General features: G+C 43.8%; 1 protein-coding gene across 5 annotated transcripts in view; it reads left to right on the forward strand.

The window, feature by feature from the left end:
• Positions 1 to 16,627, forward strand: part of cacnb2a (calcium channel, voltage-dependent, beta 2a) — an 86,349-nt gene that overhangs the window by 19,584 nt on the left and 50,138 nt on the right. Inside the window, exon 1 of one of the 5 annotated variants that reach the window (XM_066680338.1) lies at positions 15,378 to 15,506. The exons of the other annotated variants lie outside the window; for them this stretch is intronic. The gene's annotated coding sequence lies outside the window, so the exon portion shown is untranslated. Of the gene's footprint in view, positions 1 to 15,377; positions 15,507 to 16,627 lie in introns of those variants that run through there. 5 annotated transcript variants of the gene reach the window in all.

Consider the following 16,627-nt stretch of genomic DNA (forward strand, 5'->3'; position numbering starts at 1 on the left):
TTCGTTATGTTAAAGTCTCTTTGTTTTGTTATTATTCTTCTTTATTAAATATACTGTGCTTTAGCGAATGCGTCCGCCCTCAGTCAGTCCGCTCCGTGATTCCTGACAGAATGACCAACCCCCAGGACGCAGCTAGCGCAGACTATTATCTCAAGGGATGTGCCGTTCGCCGGACTCCATTCCGCACAGGCCCCAAAGATCCTGTGGGGGAGGCTTTGAAAGCGGCCTCGGAATGGAGTCGCCGGCTCCAGCTCCTGCCTGGCGCTGCTCCGGATCCTATAGCGGAGGAGTCGACTCGGGAATCGAGTAGTTGCGCCAGCGGGAGTCGAAAGAGTCGGCGGAAGAACCGTGCTGGAGTTCCCCCCTCGCTGGAGGATTACCCCCCCAGGTCCGGGGAAATTTTTGGGGGGGCGTTAAGGGTAGGGGCTGTTAGCCTCACCTCCGTACCTCTGAGGCCTGAGGCTAACAGGGGCGCACCTCGAGGTGATCTAATGGGTGCGCCTGTGAAACCCCCTAAACCCTTTACAGCTCCAGCGCGAGCCCGGCGAGCAGCACAAACCCCTGTCCTCGAGAGCGCGGCGCGCGCCTCTCCTGTCTTCGTGAGCGCGACGCGCGCCTCTCCTGTCTTCAGGGACGACGTCGCAGATTCCTCTGCCTCCGTGGACGTCGTCGCACTGTCTCCAGTCCCCGTGATGGCGGCACCCGCCGCTCCAGTCCCCGTGATGGCGGCACCCGCCGCTCCAGTCCCCGTGATGGCGGCACCCGCCGCTCCAGTCCCCGTGATGGCGGCACCCGCCGCTCCAGTGTCCGTGATGGCGGCACCCGCCGCTCCAGTGTCCGTGATGGCGGCACCCGCCGCTCCAGTGTCCGTGATGGCGGCACCCGCCGCTCCAGTGTCCGTGATGGCGGCACCCGCCGCTCCAGTGTCCGTGATGGCGGCACCAGTGTCCGTGATGGCGGCACCAGTGTCCGTGATGGCGTCACCCGCCGCTCCTGTCCCGTTGATGGCGGCACCCGCCGCTCCTGTCCCGTTGATGGCGGCACCCGCCGCTCCAGTCCCCGTGATGGCGGCACCCGCCGCTCCAGTCCCCGTGATGGCGGCACCCGCCGCTCCAGTCCCCGTGATGGCGGCACCCGCCGCTCCAGTCCCCGTGATGGCGGCACCCGCCGCTCCTGTGTCCGTGATGGCGGCACCCGCCGCTCCTGTGTCCGTGATGGCGGCACCCGCCGCTCCTGTGTCCGAGACTACGGCGGCACCCGCCGCTCCTGTGTCCGAGACTACGGCGGCACCCGCCGCTCCTGTCCCCGTGACTGTGGCTACGGCCTCTCCTGTCCCCGTGACTGTGGCTACGGCCTCCCCTGTCCATGTCCGTAGGTCGGCCCGAAGGACTTCAGGGCCGATCCCCAGAACTGTGCCCAGGCTGGTTCCTCAGACTACCCCACAGACATTAGCCAGTCCTGGGCACCCCCCTGTTATTTTGGTTCCCTTGTCTGTCCCTGTCCTGGTTCCCCTCTCTGTCCTTGTCCCTGTACCCGTGTCTGCCTTTGTGTCTGTCCCGGTCCCGGTCACTGTGTTGGTGTCAGTCCCTGTAAATATTCTTGTACCTGTGCCCCTGCCAAGTCCTGTCCAGTCCCCTATCAGCCCTGTCCAGTCTATGTTTCAACCCCCGGTTCAGTCCCCTGTTAGTCATGTCCAGTCTCCGTATCTGTCCAACGTCCAGTCACCCGTCTTGTCTCCTGTCCAGTCTCTGTTTCAGACCCCTGTCCAGTCTAATGTCCAGTCCCCTGTTAGTCCTGTCCAGTCTCTGTTTCAGACCCCTGTCCAGTCTCAAGTCCCGTCTCCTGTCCAGTCCCCGTTCCAACCCTCTGTCCGGTCTTATGTTCAGTCCCCTGTTAGTCATGTCCAGTCTCCGTATCCGTCTAGTGTCATGTCACCTGTCCTGTCTTCTGTCCAGTCTAATGTTCCTATCCTGTCCAGTGTCTTGTCACCAGTCTCTGCTCCCGTTCAGTCCCAGCACTCAGTCCTGTCATCAGTCCCGTCTCCATTCCAGTCCCCTGTCCTGTCACCTGTCCATGTCCAGTCTTCTGTCCCCAAACGTGTCCAGTCTCCGTATCCGTCCCACGTTCAGTCCCCTGTCTTGTCTCCCGTCAATTCCCATGTGTCCACTCCTGTCCTGTCCAGTCCGTTCTCGTCTCTTGTGGCTCCCCTTTGTCAGTCTCCTGTCATGTCCCATGTCCCGTCTCGTATATTCGGTCCTGTCGTGTCCCCAGCTCCTGTGTCTGTTCCCGTCCTGTCCTGAGTCCTGTCACCCGTTGGTTTGTTGTCCTGTCTTGTTTTCCGTGCCCTCTCCTGTGCCAGCTCCTGGGGGGTTTAGGAGTACGCGCCCGGGAGTTGCGCGTCTTGGGGGGGGCATCTGTCACGCCTTCGTCCTGTCATGTCTGTTGTCCCCGGCCATGTGCTTTTAGCACATGGCTATGTTTTGTTTATGTCCTTGTCTCCGCCTCCTCGTCTGTCATCTGTTAACCCGTCCTTCTCGTTATCTGTCTCAGGTGCGTCTCGTCAGTGTCTTGTATTTAAGTCCCCTTCCTACACTTCCTGTTGGTTGGTCATTGTTCTATTGTTCCGTGTATCCAGTCAAGTCTGTCGTGTTCGTTAGTCTCTCCGTTGTTAGTTTTCACGTTGTCGCTGTATTTCCTTTGTCGTTTCGTTCTTTAGTCTGTCTGTCCCGTTTGCCCTGATTTGCTCCTCGTGTCCCGTTTAACCTGTTAGGCTCCCTGTTTGTTTTCGTTATGTTAAAGTCTCTTTGTTTTGTTATTATTCTTCTTTATTAAATATACTGTGCTTTAGCGAATGCGTCCGCCCTCAGTCAGTCCGCTCCGTGATTCCTGACAGGATGGACGTGCATTAAATGCTCCGGCTAGAAGGAACCCAGCCTCCTGCCACATTCCAAACACACACACACACACACAAATCTAGGCTAATTAAATACAGATTACTCCTCTGCCGAGCTCTCGTTTTCTGGTTTTCTCTCTACACAGATATACAGCACCATGTGAAAACCACGCATAAAGCTGGACAGACTACAATGATTTACGTATTAAAACACATTAACATTAGAATGAACATAAATAAATAAATAAATAATGTGTAATTATATAGTGGATGTGTGTGTGTTTACACATTTCCAAACCTCTTGAAGAAGGCCTGTGTTTGCTGTTATCATCCAGTATCTGCATCAGTCATTCACGTTCACTATAATTTAAGCAAGAATTGCTTTAACTGTGTATAAATTATTCAGATCAGAGTGTACAGTCATAAAACGTAAAGGCAGACGTTACTGTCTCAGTACTTTGGCCCATACTCAAATAAATAAATAAATAAAATAAAATGCAGATCTCCTGGATCTATCCTAGATTATCATTACATCTTCCATTGTCTGGCCAGGGAATAAATGTGCATTCGCACACACACACACTCTACATTAGTGAGTTTTACGTCATTCTTTCCAGCCTGGAGGTTTGAGGGTCTCTGTGTGCATCTAGACACTTGTCTCACTCTTTCCTGACCAGCGACATTAGGAATAGCTCAGATCTCCCGTTAACCCCATTAACTGCCCCAGTGGTACGTCACAAAGACAAGGAACAACACAAGACTCGTGGTCTGTGAGGCAATTATCCGGAAGTCTCCATGCACTTTCAGTCCCTCTGGGAGTCGACAGGAATGCAGGAATGTGGAGGGACTGCCAAAGAGGGTTCTCTCTCTCTCTCTCTCTCTCTCTCTCTCTCTCTCTCTCTCTCTCTCTCTCTCTCTTTAACAAACAGCACTTATGTTTTAAACTACATTCTGGAACAATCCATGAAATCTCCATCACTGCTTCGGCACCTCTAGAGCTGTGATTTAAGGACAGATCTTTAATGCAGCACTTTATATAAAGGGAACAATTTAACCCCTTTTTCACAACTGAACACAGTTCTGGAGTCTTCAGGAAACATCTGTGAAATGCTTTGGTGATAATACCACAAAGGTCAAACACCATAGCAGCTTCCTCCCCCGTCTAAACAGCTCTGGTCAGAATGACCGGTTTCAGCGCCTGTTCCTTTAAATGAGAATGAGCCACAGCTCAGTTCAGTTCAGGACTGAGGAGCAAGGAGCAGAAGCTCTGGATTTGAACTATTTTCACAAGTTCTCTTTCTTCTCTTCTCATTTTCTCCATATTTAATCAGTACTCATTATATCATAATCAGCTTCGTGTTTGTTTTGCTCTGTTTAAACTTGTCTCACATGAACCATAAACTCTGAGGAGACTCGGAGGAGGAGGTGGGATGACTCTTTAGTGTCTGCACTCAAAATAAGATGCAGACACTTTGTCTCTTCTTTTCTTTTCCAAACCACAATTAACTGACTGGGTGGTCTTATTTGACAGTTGGAACATTTCTGTGAGGTTTTGATAGTGATTAACCACAAGAACATCAGTAAGGTCATGTACTGATGTTGAAAGATTAGTTCTGGCTCAAAAACCCAACTCCCAGATCATCCCAGAGGTGCTGGAGGGAGGTCCGTCAGTTCAGAGACAGCAGTTCCACTGCTCCACAGCCTAAAGGTCCGTCAGCTAATGTAAAGCCTTAGCTAGGAGCAGAAGGGGAATGGTTTTCATATTAATATCCTATTTTTCAGAAGATTTGTTGGACTTTTGACCAAATAATATGTTTATTTACTGGCTGTTAATGAGAATACAGAGAGTTCTGGAGTTTTATAAGATACATTTGGTCACATTTGTGGCATTGTTTGTATAAGAACTTATTTAATTATAGTTCCATTTTATTATTGTTTGAAAGTGTGTGTGTGTGTGTGGGACATTTTGCAGCTGTGGAATATTGCAGAAATATGACAGGTTTCACATTCAGTGGAGAGCCAGATGGTGGAAGGTCTAATTAAAATCCCTGTTTATTGTGTCTGTGTTTGTGTGTGTGTGTGTGTGTGTGTGTGTGTGTGTGTTCATAAATAATCTCTGAGCTAAAACATTGCATAAAACAGAGCATTAAACAAATAATGAAGCTTTTTTTTCATACGTATATAGATTTTAAAAACTGAGGATGGCTTTATTAATGTGTGTGTGTGTGTGTGTGTGTGTGTGCGTGAGAAGAAGAGAGAGAAACTGTTTCTGCACATAGACACATCTAAGCGCAGAAGCACTAACAGCTTGCAAGGAGGCGATGGGAGATGGCACTGATGAGTGGATATATAGAAGTGAGAGAAACGGTGAGAAAAAGAGCGGAACAGAAAGAGGTGTGGAGCGCTAGTGAGTGAGAAAGTGGGGGGGGCAGCAAAGTGGTCTGCATGAGAGAGAGAGAGAGAGAGAGAGAGAGAGAGAGAGAGAGAGAGAATGTTGCGACCAAAGCAAGAAAGGGCTTGCAGTTTCACTTCTCTGTGTTTATTAGTGTAAACACAAAATATATCGGCTGTCAAACAACCACCTGTACCTCATTATGAAAACTGTGACCACACGGAGCACAACACGAGAGAGAGAGAGAGAGAGAGAGAAAGAAAGAGAGAGAGTGGATCAAACAGGTGTTTAATAAAATCATCTGTCCGAAGGTGCATGTATTTTTGGATGGTCAAAGTAAAGATTCTTTATTATTATAATGTCCAGTAAACATTGTGCAATATTTTTAACAAAAGTACTTCTCTCAGCCCAAAATTAACGTGAAAGTGCGGTGCCTACTGGTTTAATTGTCTATGTTTCGAAATTTAAGAAAACACAATCATTTTAAATTAAGTCAGCATCTAATTGTTTAGCAATTTGCATAATTGAATAGCACGACTCTGAAGTCATAGATTTGACCTCTGGATGTACGTTTCACCTCCATTTTTATTGTTTTTCTTTTTAGCAAAATGTGAAATCAAAGCTTGCCAATTATTCTGTGTCAGAAGCGACCGGAAAATACAAAAAACGTCCATTCAGAGATAAAGTGTTTATACGTCTTCTGTAAAGTTGCTGTTCGAGATAAAAGTTTTTCCCTAAAGTGCTTAGTAAAATAACGGACATATCTGTCTTCTATACATCTGACAGAACAGACATACCTCTCTCTCTCTCTGTGTGTGTGTGTGTGTGTGTGTGTGTGTCAGACACACAGAAATGATGCAAGGGTAGCCCAGAGGTCAGATATGTCCAGCATGTTTAAATCCCTGCCCCCTGTGTGTACTGGCCCTATAGATAAATGGATAATCCCTAGTCTTACTTCTCTGTCATTGGTCACCACATCTGCCCCATCTCCCCACCCTCTCCCTGTATATCTGTAGTAATACCACGGTAAGCTCACTCACAGCAGCATCCACCAAATCCCCGTTCTTTGATTGGTGGCTTTGCTCTGGCCCTTCTGGGTGGAGCTCTGTGTGTTCATAACATCAAGTCATCACTCCTCCTTCAGCGCTGAGAGTTACCACCGGCAACAAGGAGGAATCGGAAGGTGGAGGTGTGTGCGAGTTTTCTCACCTTGTTTTACAAGATGCATTGCCACCACTGGAGGACAATGAGCTGATCTCATACTCTCTGCCCATTACTGCTTTTTCCTCATCATGACTGAAGTTGCCATGTCAGGGCTTTGTGTCAGCACACGTCACATGGTCACATGAAGCCCAAAGTTAAGGTGGAGGTTTGGAAGAGTAACTGCTATGGCTGATCTTCATGGAGCTCCAGCTAGACCCCCAGGACCCTGCATGTGTTCTGCGAGCAGAGGGCAACGAATGTGTGGCTGAGGCCTTTCCTCCTGCCCTTCTCAACTGGAGCCTTACACTGCCATGCACAAAACACCCAAGAGCAAGAACGTCTCCTGGGTGAGTGTGGGTTGTCGGGATACAGCCTGGAAAGTGTGTGTGTGTGTGTGTATGTACGTACATGTGGGCACATTTACTTCCCTCATGCTCCTTATATCAGTTCAAGTATAATACGCATCCCAAGTGTATAACCAAAGCCTAATGGTTAGCTAGAATTTTGTTGTTGGAATATTTGAATGTATATTTATCAATCTCCTCAAATGGTGTTTTTTTATTTTCATTTTTAAAGTTAAATGGTTAAGTGAAGAGTTTTACATCTGAGAACAACGTATTTATTCAGTGCTTCAGAAACTCTGGACTGCAATAAATGAAACGTAATCAGCCTCTCTTTTTTATAAAAACACGTAAATTGGAAACAACAATGAGCCTGAGCCCAGCAACAAGATTAACGTCATGACATTCAATGATGTAATTTATCATAGCAAAATGTCCTGGGAAACTAGCAAAAAAAAAACTGGATTGGAGTGAAATAATTGGTCAGATACAATCTGCCTCTGGTCGATATGTGATTGAAAATGTCCGTTTAAACAGTGTGTATTTCCTTTTTGTGTCGTGCAGTTAAATGCTGTAAATGAAGCTCTATACAATTATTAAAATCAACAAGCGAGTTTCATCAAAGCTGTTTAGCACTGCAGCACTTCAAAACACTTTGTTTACGCAGTCGAACATGAGCTCTGCTCCTCTCGGGTTTTCTCTCTGTTTTTCCACCCCATTTTTCCACCACTCCCCACCCGTCTTCCGCCGTCTGTTTCAGATGTAGAACAGAGTCTGCAGATTCAGTCTTTCTTTTCCAATTCTCAGTAAGAAAAGAAAACCCCAGGACCCCACACAGTGTTATTTATTTATTTATTTATTTGTGGTTTTATTACAATTTCTGTTGAATTTTCAGTCATTTGGTTGTAGTACGTTAGTATACAGTAATTGTAATACATCTAATACATGCTACAAGCATTGATACATCTTTTTAAATACGAGTCATTCTGTAAATTGCTGTCTGTTCTAAAGCGTTCTCTGTCATCTTCGTATTTGACCAGTTCCAGCTACATGTAATGATTTACAGATTTGGTTATTGTTCTTTACTATTGTTCTATACTTTTTGTTTTTCTTTGTTTTTAAATAATTAATCATGTTTGTCTTTACTTGTTAGTTCTTCTGATGGAAAAAATGTGTGTGTGTGTGGTTTGGATTGGTGATGCCTACTACTAATCTCTTCTTGGCTGTTCACCTCTTGTCTTGGCTTTGTGTGTGTGTGTGTGTGTGTGTGTGTGTGCAGCTGGCAGTGAGATTAATGAGAGTGGTTCTATTATAATCAGCTCATGAGGGAGGGGCCTTCTCTGTTACCCACAATCCCCTGTGTCTCATTCAGAGATGATTTTGATACTCTGACCTCAGGTTCAGCTTCATTTTTCGGAACTTGTTTGAAGAAAGAAATGCTGACATTCATTTTGCCTTTTCTTCATTAGTCAAAATCCTATCAGCACAAGAGATGTATTTTCATAGAAGACGGATGTGTGTTATTTCTAGTGAATTTTATTTTTAAGCAAAATTAGTTTTAATTAGTTCAGCTGCACCCAGTAGCTCCTCAAGTTTATACAGAGCCGTATCCTAGTGCTACAAGTACAAGGCATAACTGAAAAATACAAAGAGTGCAGTAAATGGTGTGCTAGGAAGCAAAACGTGACTCCTGAGCTTTTTTGGTCATTGATTCTGTGGTTGGATCAGCCAAAAGCGAAGCTGTCTGGACACAGGGATGTGGCATGTTTGGTCAAAGAACGGAGAAACATTCAACCCTCAAAAGAACATCATTTCCACGGTCAAGCAAGGAGGTGTAAATATAATACATTAGGCATGTTTATCAACCAATGGCCAAGCCAGGCAACCTTGTCAAATTAAATGGCATCATGAGAAATGGGGAGGACTCTTAGATCAGGCAGTCTGCTGAGGAAACATGGTCTAGGGCAGCATGTGACCTTCCAACAAGACTGTGATGATGAACATATAGCTAAAGTGGTCAAGAAATGGTTAACTGAAAACATTTATCCGTTGTTGTTTGGAGTGGCTCACCCAGGGCCCTGAGTTTGTGAAGGGAACCGAAGACGAAGAACACAAATTGAGAGACAGCTACTGATAACAGATTCCAAATGCAGGCAGAGTAGATATCATCAGAGCACTAGGAAAGACAGGATTCATGAAGCTAATCCTATCCATTTCTTGTTAATTCAGAGCTGAAGAACTCGGATTTTATTACAGAAGTAGAAGCAAGGTCAGAGTCTGTTTTGTAGCAAGTAAAAATGAACGAACGATGGAATACCTTAAGTCACAATGAGCTGCCTTTGTAATTGCACTAACCCATACTCAGCCTTTCTCTAGAGTTGCATGTGATTCATTATGCTCATGAACCTAGAGTAAGTGTTAAGTGAAACATTATATATTCAGCCCCTAACCCTTGCAATACCTGGGATGAGATGGAGTATGATCTCACTAACGTTCTCGTGACTGAATGCCTTCAAATCTTCATTTGTAGTGTAACACCCTTTATTCATTAATACCCTTTATTTGGGAAGGAATATATGATGAGCTCAAATGTTGGTCACATAGTGCTTTTCACATATATATATTCTTTATGTACAATCAGAATTGTGTCTTTCTGCACTGATGTCATTAATTAGTTTCACTCGAGCTTTAAGCTGGAACAGATTTGCTATATGTTGGCTCTGCGGTTGCCGTGGCGATGCTGCAGTTGTGGATGTAAAGGTTTGAATGCACATCAGCTCCTCTGTCTCCGCACCATGGGATTATGTTTCCAGATGGTGTCTGGAGCACATCATGTGACTCACCACAGCAAATATTCAGCTTGTTATGATCATCCGTCAGCTTCCTGTGGTCAGCTCTGAGTCCTGTGATCACCTGAGGGAGTTGTGTGGTCTCCAAATCTGATGGGTCAGTGATTAAACTTAAGAACTGGCTGGACATTCAAATATTGAATTACATAACATTAAGTAAGTACTGAATTAGAGTTTCTATATCCTCTTTTAAGTCTAGAACATGCCAAAATATTTGTGTATGCCTTTGCTGTGAGGATCAAATTCGGCCATGAGGGCGTTAGGGAGATCAAATACTGCTGTAGGATGATTAGTTTAGGGTTACGAACACTACTCCAGCATCCCAAAGGAACTGGACGAAGCTCCATCCCTACAGAGAGCACAAATCCTCTGCTCCACAACCCAGTTGGGGTGGATGTGCTTTATACTCCTCTGGCATGCCCTTGGCATTGGGCTCATTAACTCTTGTGTTTAGTTCTATTGGCCGGTGTGCAGTTGAACATCCATGTCCACAGCGGATGCACATTAAAGTAACAGAGTTTACCAGTTAAAGGAGAGTCTACACACATTTGGAAATGCACTGCATCACATTTTTCATTGCATACCGTTCCCCTCAGAGGACAGACACTAGGCCTGTGTGTTTACACTATCCTGTAATGCTATCTAGTTTCTGTAATAGGAAGCTAATTCGCACTGTTGTGAACGCTAATGCTAGCCAGCATCTGCATTATTGATTAGCGTGGATCAGAGTCAGAGAAGTCTAGCCAGACCACATGAGCTGCACTTTGGGAAAACAAGGATGTCTAAGAAAGTTAAGGTAATATTATTAACAAATTCTTGTGTGGTGTGTAGCAGCTGTTTTTATTCAGATCTGAAGGCGCTGTGTCAGAATATCCATAGTGGTTTTGTTACTGTGGCGTGTAGACCAATCATTAGACTTGTTTAAGCTAAGTGCTGTTTGTGTCATGATCTTGGTTTTATGCTTGAACATAGTATGTAAAGACATAGTGGTGTTTGTCAGTGCTTGAAATGTATACAAATGGACCCGACTGCTCAAATCCGGTTTGGATGTCGTTTTCCAAAATGTATATTTAGGGTTGAGTTCAAATTTCATAACTGAGGTCTCGCAGCCTGCCTTGGAGTTTTTACAAACTTACAGAGCATTTTCAGACACAAGCTGGTCCCCAGCACATACATCATTAAGGGTAAGGCTAGGATAAGTCACCATACCGTGAATGTAAGTCAATGTAATGTCCTCACACTTCACAGATACAAGCTTGTGTGTGTGTTAGTTTGAACATATGCAAATTTGTGTCCTCACTGTGAATGGAAAAAAGCAAGCATCCTTACACTCATTGAACTAATGGGTGATGACAGCATATTGGCACCTAGCCTTTAAGCCAGAGGGCATGTGTTAGAGAGAGAGAGAGAGAGAACAAAAAATATATATATTTTAGAGGGTAATGTATTACACAATTATAGTGTAGTTGTGTAATATAGTGTATATGTGCTCTCCTGTTGCTGTATGTGTGGTATACTACTAAATGCTTTACCAACACGTCCATCTATGTGTGTGTGTGTGTGTGTGTGTGCGTGTGTGTTGCTGTGCCACAGCTGGAGTGTGTAGTGAGTTTCAGCAGTCCCTCGGTGTGATCAGTCAGCTCATGCATGCCGCTCCAGGAAAGTCTCCAGACTGTTATGTATTTGTGTATTTTTAGATGAATGTATTGTAAAGGTCTAACTGTACGTAGTGGTGATAGAACTGGCTGTAGTTGATGAGCTAGCGCTGCGGTAATGTAGGTTCTTAAGCTTGGTCAGTTTGGGTTCGCTGAATATGCTGGACAAGACACCAATGTCTCCAAGACCAAAAGCTGTGACTAGGGTAAGGCTTTGTGTGTGTGTGTGTATTTATGTGTGTTTGATTGTATGCAGCTTTTTTTTTTTTTTGCAAAACTACTGGTACTACTTTAATTTAACTCTTTAAAGTTTTTCCTGCTTTTTGCTGTGATTTTCAGCCAAGGCAATGCCAATTCTGATTGGTTTTAGTCTACAAAGTTTGGCAGTTGGTTAAAGCCAGGGTTAAAATACAGATATTCGCCCTGTTCTGGTTGGTACAGTTTTTTAGGGGCAATCAGACACAGGACTTTTGCCTCCTGAATGAGTTTAAGACCAGTAAGAGCATCGTTCGATTTTTCAACTTGACTTTGACCAGTACACATTACTTATGACCAATGACTGTAGTTTGAAAGGGTCCCATTATGAGAGAAAATGAGTTTTTCATAAAAAGTAACAATTACGCAGTTATGTAAAACAAGCAAAGTATTCAGCCCTCATTTGTAGATCTGTAGACTTGTGACTATTGTAAAAATATAGCTAACAAATGTAAACGACCATGACTGTGTTTCTCAGTATTTCTTCGTGTTCTGTGTCCTGTGGTGTACCCCTGTGTTTTTCAGTAACTGCTAAATTGAGTTCCTACTGTGAAACTATGAAGTAAGTGTGGAGAGTGAGGACCACTTTATGGACCGTGTCATTCAGTCAAACTTTCTAAACAGATTCAGTGAATTTTTCTCTCTTTTTTTGTAATAATAGCTTTCATCCCACACACAGCAGGTACAAATAGTGATGAGAAGCATTTTCCTTGATTTCTGCATGAGATCTTGACCTCAAAAGGTCACCCCCCGGCTGTATTTTGGCCTCAATTCTGCACAAAGTCCGTGAAGTATGTCGCTGACGGTACACCTTGTAGAAGACAAGCTACATTTAATATTTAGAAATGCGCTCATGTGGTAAACATGTCATTTTCAAAACACAAATCACTGCAGCTGCTTCACGTAGTCATCGCTGTTTTGTAATATTTTGTTTTACTAGAATGTTTCTGAATGAAAAAAGCGCTTTAGTGTTGATTACTCAGGGCCTTGTGACTTTGATGTTTTAGCTGTAATTTTGAGTTATGTTTGTGGGCAGATGTTTGAAACAGAAGTTCAACCTTTTTAGGTCTAACAGATCTCAGGGCGACTAGAACAGATGTGTCCTCTCTTTCTCACTCTGCTTTCCTTTTACACACATGCGCAAACTCTCTCTCTCTCTCTCTCTCTCTCTCTCTCTCTCTCTCTCTCTCTCTCTCTCTCTCTCTCTGTAATTACTGTGTGTCCTCGAGCATCATTACTTGGGTGACCATGACAACTGCTCAGATGGTGTGTGTGTGTGTGTAAAATGAAGTAATCAGAGCTATAGAGGTGTGAACTTGCTGTCTTTCTCACTCGCCTTCTCACATTTCCAAGTCTCTCAGACACACTGCTTTACACTAAAAACAACTAAACATCTGAGATTAAATGAACTGAAATATTCTACGCAGACAGCACCGACTGAAATTCTCTTTCTAACAGTGATATAACTTTGAAGTTAAGGCTTTCCCCTGCAGTATTACTTTGTACACAGGACTAATTCTAGATTTATACCAACATTATATCATGATCCATACAGTAAATCACTATAGAACATAATCAGTATCGTTTTCCTTTATTTTATGTTCACATCACATTTCCTGACAGCTGTGTATCTTTCAATATTGGAGAACAGTTTGTCTACACCCCAAAACTATTCATTTGCCATTATTGCCAGTGTTGACAGCTGACAGTTATTTAATGTCTCCGTCGTCTCCCTCGAGGTAATATAACGCATAGCCTGCTGTGTGTGATGGGGACTGAGAAGTTGTATCTATGAGGAACTGACACCTTAAGTTATAGAGCTATTCAAGTGAAAGGGGGGTTATGTGGGGTCACAAAGAACATAAGGTACAAATTTCTTTCAAAGGGCTCCAGATTAACTTATTTAGAACCCCCCTGAGACATTTTGTCTACTGTCCTGAACGGAATATAACCCATGCCCTCCCCACTCTCTCTCTCTCTCTCTCTCTCTCTCTCTCTCTCTCTCTCTCTCTAGCTATCTATCTATCTATATATATATTTTGTGAGATGTACACTCAGAAAAGAACTACTACTCTCTCTGTTTGTCTGTATCGGAACCTCTGAACATTTCTTTTCTATATTTTGTAATGTTTATAACACTTTCTTTCGACCAGTCAGGTTAGTTCTTTGTGGTTAAAAATTAGTAAATAATGTGTATATAAGTTTTAGAAACGTATTACTTTCAGGATTCAAGTTGTGCACCTTTCGCCTCACACATGCTCTTATACTCGGCGTGGACACTTACGAGGAATGAGATGCCATTGGGAAGTCTACAGTGGCTTTACATTCTCCAAATATGACAGCTTTAATGTAAAATAATTGCAAAATCTTGTATTTTTCTTGTAAATAAGTGGTCCTAAATCAACACCAACGCTATCAGGGGAGTGGCGCAATTAGCATTACGCAAGTAGTCCACTGACTGGAACCAAGTTTTGCCACACAACGTTGTCCTGAAAGTATCCAAAAAAGAGCTTTGACGAGGGTGGCGTTACTCTTTAGCCATGACTTAGTCAATGGAGGTTTTTTATTTTGTTTACTGTTAAATTACATGTAGCGAGACACGTGTGGTGCTACAGGTAGTGTTGGTGTTACACAGTTCCAGTGTCATTGGGTTGTGGGATGAATCCATGCCTTAGGTCACTGTCTGTGAGGAGTGTGGTGTGTTCTCCCTGTGTCTGCGTGGGTTTCCTCCGGGTGACTGTCTGTGAGAAGTGTGGTGTGTTCTCTCTGTGTCTGCGTGGGTTTCCTCCGGGTGACTGTCTGTGAGAAGTGTGGTGTGTTCTCCCCGTGTCTGCGTGGGTTTCCTCCGGGTGACTGTCTGTGAGGAGTGTGGTGTGTTCTCCCCGTGTCTGCGTGGGTTTCCTCCGGGTGACTGTCTGTGAGAAGTGTGGTGTGTTCTCCCCGTGTCTGCGTGGGTTACCATCAGGTTTTCTTCCATAGTCCTAAACCACATGTTGGTAGGTCAATTGGCTTTTCAAAAAGTGTCCTTAGTTGTGTGTGTGTGTGTGAGAGTGATGGAGTGTGTGATGCCCTGTTATGAACTAGCAGCAGTATGAACTCAGAACTGTAGCTTCTCCATATGACTGTAGCTCCTAAATAAAGTTAAGAGGGCACTTTTCAAAAAGTTGGTACAGGAGCATGTCTTCTCTTGTGTTCCCTCACTTTTTCAATTGGAAACTTTTAATAATGGATAGAGGAATGAAAACACCAGCTGATCCAGTTCTGAAAGACATATTTTTTCCACTTCTTTCATTTTTCCATCAAATATTCAGCTGTACAACTGTAAAATCACCCCACCTCACTTTTGCATTTTTTACATCTTTTTGAAGTAGTAGTGAGTCTTGACTCATCCTGGGTGATTCTTTTATTCCCAAGAATGATTTTATCTTGTACCTAAAGATGTATTTGGGGAATTTCACCAATGTTTCTAGTCTCTGATGTTAAGGACACAGGTGAAAATGGGTTTAGAAAGAAACTGCTTTTAGTTTTTTTTTTTTTTTTTTTTTTTTGAGATTTCACAAACTGTCTCAATTTTTGTTGGGTCTTTTTTTTTTAAAGGCTAAGCACCACTTAATGGACCTCCATGAATATTTCACATTATTTTAGTTACTGACATATATAAGTATGAATTAAAATTAAAATAGCAGCTTAATTGCTTTAAAACTGACAATTTTATTAAATTGACGGAAAAACTTGTGACGTCACTGGTGGACAACCGCTGAACAACGCCGCGGTAAAACACCGTTATGACTGACTGTTATGACAGTATCTAGCCGATTTTTAATCAAAATATGAGATCGCGATCGGCCGATATTTCTCAAATTTAGCCGATCCTGAGCTAGCGTTTCATCCAGGAGGAGCCTCCTTAAAACCTCCCCGGTAAGTCCCTACAATTCCTATCTGAACTGTTAGAAAACATGCCGTCAGTCTGGCAGTTTTTTACCTTATGTGACACAGACTCATCCAGGGTGTTTTGTAAAATTTGTAAAACCAACGTGTCTCGTGGGGGAACCAAAACAAAATCATTTAACACTACTAATCTGATACGGCACTTAAGAGTACACCACGCGGCTGAATACAGGGAGTATCAGAAAACAGCAGAGCTAGCGAGGGCAGCTAGCACAAAACAAATAACCCAGAAAACCGTGCAGACCACATTTGACCGGTACGAAAAGTACAGCAGCAACAGCCAAAAGGCTAAAGGAATCACAGCCAAAGTGATGGAATTTATAGCACTAGGTAATCAGCCCTTTTCGGTTGTAGAAGACGAGGGATTCTGCCGCTTAATATCCCACCTAAGGGTTTTGCGCAAACAAAACAGGAGCCGTGTTCCGGTGAAGAAATGCCAGGACCAAGTCAGATGAACACAGCCAAGCCAACAGAAAAATCACGAATAGATTCCTTGTCTGCCATGTACAGTGAAATACTGGAGGAAAGCATGGAGGTCCAGGAGAGCAACAGTCCGATCGCATCCCAAGTGCGCTGCTATTTTTCGGAGCCCACCATCCCACGGAGCGTGCAAGCTCTAGCGTATTGGAAAAGCAGTAAGGCCCGTTTTCCCGCTCTTGCCGAAGTCGCTCGAGCTGCGTCTTGCACAAGTGTGGATAGTGAAAGATCGTTTAGCGTCGCTTCAAATATACTGACTGAATAGAGGAACAGACTGTCATCCCAGAAAGCTGAAATGTTACTCTTTGTGAAAAGAAATATGCCTTTAAAACTCAACATTAAGAACCAGTAGTTCGGCAGATGGGCCTTTTTCCCATTAAAACAGGCCCGGTTGTTTAATTTCAAACTTTCCATATTTTATACCTGCTGTTTTATTTAATCTATAATTCATCCAAGACCTAACTGCACAATTTCAGTGACGCTATGCAGACATTTTTTAAAAAATTATTGTATAACAATAATTCAATATCTACATTTAATGGTTGCAATTTTTTGTTTTTATAATAACCCAGGTTCTGAGTTTAATACCTGCAGTTTTGCCTGTATTTATGTAA

This window comes from Hoplias malabaricus, chromosome 9 (assembly GCF_029633855.1).
Source record: "Hoplias malabaricus isolate fHopMal1 chromosome 9, fHopMal1.hap1, whole genome shotgun sequence".
Lineage (NCBI taxonomy): Eukaryota > Metazoa > Chordata > Actinopteri > Characiformes > Erythrinidae > Hoplias > Hoplias malabaricus.